This window comes from Argentina silus (genome assembly GCF_951799395.1).
Source record: "Argentina silus genome assembly, chromosome: 9".
Lineage (NCBI taxonomy): Eukaryota > Metazoa > Chordata > Actinopteri > Argentiniformes > Argentinidae > Argentina > Argentina silus.
The window spans coordinates 23,731,712-23,737,929 of record NC_139663.1 but is presented as its reverse complement, the minus strand read 5'-3'; positions in this window follow the sequence as shown (position 1 = coordinate 23,737,929).

Sequence of the window (6,218 nt, the reverse complement as noted above, 5' to 3'; positions counted from 1 at the left end):
CCAGAACCACCAGAACCCTACTGGGCTTCATACACTACAGGACCGACCAGAACCACCAGAACCACCAGAACCCTACTGGGCTTTACACACTACAGGACCGATCAGAACCACCAGAACCACCAGAACCCTACTGGGCTTTACACACTACAGGCCCAACCAGAACCACCAGAACCCTACTGGGCTTTACACACTACAGGACCGACCAGAACCACCAGAACCCTACTGGGCTTTACACACTACAGGCCCAACCAGAACCCTACTGGGCTAGATTAACCCAATGGCCCAGATTACACCCCCTCCCCCACCACCACCCCCCACCCCTCCACCCCCCCACCCCACTGGCACTACATGAACACACACACAGGCACGCGCATGCGCACACACACACACGCACGCACGCACACACACATACCACCCTCCGCCCAGATAGACAGCGTGACACATTCAGACAACGTATTAATCCAGTCTGATTGAGCTGTTCTCGACCCTGTGGAACAGTCTGACTGAGCTGTTCTCTACCCTGTGGAACAGTCTGACTGAGCTGTTCTCTACCCTGTGGAACAGTCTGACTGAGCTGTTCTCTACCCTGTGGAACAGTCTGACTGAGCTGTTCTCTACCCTGTGGAACAGTCGGTTGGTTCTCAGGTGTTTATTTGTCACATTTATGAAAACAACTCCAGACTACAGAGACCCTCATCCATGACCCTAACCCTAACCCAACCCTAACCCTAACCCTAACCCAACCCTAACCCTAACCCTAACCCTAACCCTAACCCCAACCCTAACCCCAACCCCAACCCAACCCTAACCCTAACCCTAACCCTAACCCTAACCCAACCCTAACCCTAACCCTAACCCAACCCTAACCCAACCCTAACCCTAACCCTAACCCTAACCCAACCCTAACCCTAACCCTAACCCTAACCCATCCATGACTATACAGGGCTGGCTGGAAACTGCAGTGCTCTCTGGGTAACAGCCTGCAGTACTCTCACCCCCCCAGGTCTAAGGTAGGTACTGTTGTTGCCCCCCCCACCCCCCCTGTACTAACCCTAACCCTAGAGACCTCTTCACCCCCACTACCCCCCTGTACTAACCCTAACCCTAGAGACCTCTTCACCCCCACTACCCCCCTATACTAACCCTAACCCTAACCCTAGAGACCTCTTCATCCCCACTACCCCCCTGTACTAACCCTAACCCTAGAGACCTCTTCACCCCCACTACCCCCCTGTACTAACCCTAACCCTAGAGACCTCTTCACCCCCACCCCCCCTGTACTAACCCTAACCCTAACCCTAGAGACCTCTTCATCCCCACTATTCCCCTGTACTAACCCTAACCCTAGAGACCTCTTCACCCCCACTACCCCCCTGTACTAACCCTAACCCTAACCCTAGAGACCTCTTCACCCCCACTACCCCCCCTGTACTAACCCTAACCCTAGAGACCTCTTCATCCCCACTACCCCCCTGTACTAACCCTAACCCTAACCCTAGAGACCTCTTCACCCCCACTACCCCCCTGTACTAACCCTAACCCTAACCCTAGAGACCTCTTCACCCCCACTACCCCCCCTGTACTAACCCTAACCCTAGAGACCTCTTCATCCCCACTACCCCCCTGTACTAACCCTAACCCTAACCCTAGAGACCTCTTCACCCCCACTACCCCCCTGTACTAACCCTAACCCTAGAGACCTCTTCATCCCCACTACCCCCCTGTACTAACCCTAACCCTAACCCTAGAGACCTCTTCACCCCCACTACCCCCCTGTACTAACCCTAACCCTAGAGACCTCTTCATCCCCACTACCCCCCTGTACTAACCCTAACCCTAGAGACCTCTTCACCCCCACTACCCCCCTGTACTAACCCTAACCCTAACCCTAGAGACCTCTTCACCCCCACTACCCCCCTGTACTAACCCTAACCCTAACCCTAGAGACCTCTTCACCCCCACTACCCCCCCTGTACAAGTTTCTCTCCTGTTAATAAAATAAATAAAATATCCTTCTTCTAGCATTGTGACTGCCTATGGCCCTAACCCCTAACCCCTAACCCCTAACCCTAACCCCATAACCCTGGTCTGATGACTGATGGACAGATGATTCAGTTACTTAGACAAATGTATTTGTTGTAAGTCGCTTTAGATAAAGGCATCTGTAAATGTCATGTAAATGTAAAATGCTTCTGCCATTATGGCTTCAGTCACTCAGTGTGAAATGTTGGTCCACAGCGCCCCCTTGTGAGCAGAATGTTAAATTAAAGTTTCTTTATTAGAAACACAGAACACAAGCTCGCTCCTCAACAGTGGAAGTAGTAAAAATGAAAAACTTCATCCCCCTCACGTCAGTAAGGTCGAGGGGGCGAGGGGAGTAACAATAAAGTGGACGGGGGACAAAGAAGCGGAGGCAGACGGGAGAAAATAGATAAACCAATCATTTATTGATCATACAAAATAATAGCAAAGTTCAGAGAACTTGCAAACGCAAACTGAAAACTATCTTCTCAAAAAGGGGAGAAAGCGAGGACTGATGTAACAAATGATAGCAGTTATAGCAAAATAAGGTTAACACCGTAATTAAACACACTCAAAGAGAGTCAAATTCACAGACACCGGCACAGACTACCACCGTAATAAAGGAGCGCTATAGCACAACACACAACACACAACACACACAACACACACACAACACAACACACAACACACTACACACACAACACACACACAACACACAACACACAACACACACACAACACACACAACACACAACACACACAACACACAACACACACACAACACACACACAACACACAACACACACACAACACACAACACACACAACACACAACACACACAACACACAACACACACTACACACACAACACACTACACACACAACACACTACACACACAACACACAACACACTACACACACAACACACACAACACACAACACACACAACACACTACAGCCGTAACAGGTGCCTTGGTTACAAATTATATACACATCACTATTAGTAACATCAAGATTTTACACAGACAATAACAATCCATTATAACCAGAGCACTCCTCCACTGAGGAATCCTTAATCAGGTTCCTAAAAATAGCATATAGAACAGTTTGATGTATGTATACTAAACCTAACCCTAACCCTAAAAATAGCATATAGAACAGTTTGATGTATGTATACTAATATATAATACAGTAATGATAAGAGAACAATAATATGAGCCATCAGTGGGTTAGGGTTAGGGTTAGGGTTAGGGTTAACCCTAACCCATCAGTGATACATTGTGTGAATATGTGGGACCAGCCTCCAATCCCTGGTGAGGTTAAACTAGACATACATATGTCTGTCAGAACCTAACCCTAACTCTAACCCTACAGCCCTAACTCTAACCCTACAGCCCTAACCCTAACCCTACAGCCCTAACCCTACAGCCCTAACCCTAACCCTACAGCCCTAACCCTACAGCCCTAACTCTAACCCTACAGCCCTAACCCTACAGCCCTAACTCTAACCCTACAGCCCTAACTCTAACCCTACAGCCCTAACTCTAACCCTACAGCCCTAACCCTACAGCCCTAACTCTAACCCTACAGCCCTAACTCTAACCCTACAGCCCTAACCCTAACCCTACAGCCCTAACCCTACAGCCCTAACCCTAACCCTACAGCCTTAACTCTAACCCTACAGCCCTAACCCTACAGCCCTAACTCTAACCCTACAGCCCTAACTCTAACCCTACAGCCCTAACCCTAACCCTACAGCCTTAACTCTAACCCTACAGCCCTAACTCTAACCCTACAGCCCTAACCCTACAGCCCTAACTCTAACCCTACAGCCCTAACCCTAACCCTAACCCTACAGCCCTAACCCTAACCCTACAGCCCTAACCCTAACCCTAACCCTACAGCCCTAACCCTAACCCTAACCCTACAGCCCTAACCCTAACCCTACAGCCCTAACCCTAACCCTACAGCCCTAACCCTAACCCTAACCCTACAGCCCTAACCCTACAGCCCTAACCCTAACCCTACAGCCCTAACCCTACAGCCCTAACTCTAACCCTACAGCCCTAACCCTAACCCTACAGCCCTAACCCTAACCCTACAGCCCTAACCCTAACCCTAACCCTAACCCTACAGCCCTAACCCTACAGCCCTAACCCTAACCCTACAGCCCTAACCCTACAGCCTTAACTCTAACCCTACAGCCTTAACCCTACAGCCCTAACCCTAACCCTACAGCCCTAACTCTAACCCTACAGCCCAAACCCTAACCCTACAGCCCTAACTCTAACCCTACAGCCTTAAACCTAACCCAACAGCCCTAACTCTAACTCTAACCCTACAGCCCTAAACCTAACCCTACAGCCCTAACTCTAACCCTAACCCAACAGCCCTAACCCTAACCCAACAGCCCTAACCCTAACCCTACAGCCCTAAACCTAACCCTACAGCCATAACCCTAATCCTAACCCTAACCTAACCCATACCCCCCTAACCCTACAGCCATAACCCTAATTCTAACCCTAACCTAACCCATACCCCCCTAACCCTACTACCCTAACTCTAACCTAACCCACACACACACACACACGCAAGCTCACACACACACACACACACACGCACACACACACACACACACACACACACACACACATACAGAAAGAAAAGTCAGAAAGTCTGTTTATTTGCCATGCAATGGCAATAATCAATTCACATCAATTGTTGGAATGGGTCTTTTTGCACACACCCCCCCCGAGACAACACACACGCACTGCACACCCCCCCTCCGAGACAACACACGTGCACACCCCCCCAGGGAGAACAGAGCGCTGGGCTCTGGGCACAGGGTCAGCCAAGTCAGCGCCCCTGGAGCAATTCGGGGTTAAGTGCCTTGCTCAAGGGCACAACGGCAGTGGTAGGGACCTGGATATGCTGCCAGCAACCCTCCAGTCACCAACTCACATCCAGATCCCTCCTGGAGCGGGGATCGAACCAGCAACCTTCCGATTGCTGGCCGGCCTCTTTAACCTCCAGGCTACCATGGCCGCCCCCCCAGGCTACCATGGCCGCCCCCCAGGCTACCATGGCCGCCCCACATACGCAAGCACACATATGCAAGCTCACACACACATACGCGCACACACACACACACACACACACGCAAGCTCACACACGCACATGCACACACACACACACACACACACACGCAAGCTCACACACACACACACACACTCAGGGGTACACGCAGGTCATTCCACAATAACAGATGCAGGTAAACAGATCATGTTGCGTTTGTTCCGGGGGGATTAGAACCGGGACGTTTGGAACACTTCGCTGGCTGAATATGGAGGACGGAACCTAACTGATACCATGGAACACTCACCCTGACCCCTGGACCAATCACAGAGGAGAACACTGTCAACAAGGGGCGGATCGGTCGCCTCTCTGGTGTAAATAATAATAATAATAATAATAATGATGATGATGATGATGATGATGATGATGATAATAATAATAAGCTTTATTTATATAGCACCTTTTTAAAACAGTGTTACAAAGTGCTTTACAAATGTGCAGATAAAACAGATATGCAAATAAAAACTAAAATATAAGTAGAAAACTGTAAAAACACATTAAACACACATTAAAAAGGATAAGGACAGCATCAGTTAAAGACTAGTCTATAAAAATTAGTTTTAAGAAGAGATTTAAAAGAGAATAACGATCATCCTAAATAGACACGATTTTGGCTATATCCCTCTCCAGTACCCATTTCCTCTACACCTCTGTTTGAGGTATTTACTCTACAGCTGTTTGAGGTATTTACTCTACAGCTGTTTGAGGTATTTACTCTACAGCTGTTTGAGGTATTTACTCTACAGCTGTTTGAGGTATTTACTCTACAGCTGTTTGAGGTATTTACTCTACAGCTGTTTGAGGTATTTACTCTACCCTAACCCTAATATTTACTCTATCAGGTAAGAACAGTATTATTACCCAGGACTTTCTAACTAGGTACCTGTTTCATACCAGCTTTAAATATACTGTAGACCCCACCACGACGTATCACTACTCTCTAGACCTCATAACGACCGTATCACTACTCTCTAGACCTCATAACGACGTATCACTACTCTCTAGACCTCATAACAACGTATCACTACTCTCTAGACCTCATAACGACCGTATCACTACTCTC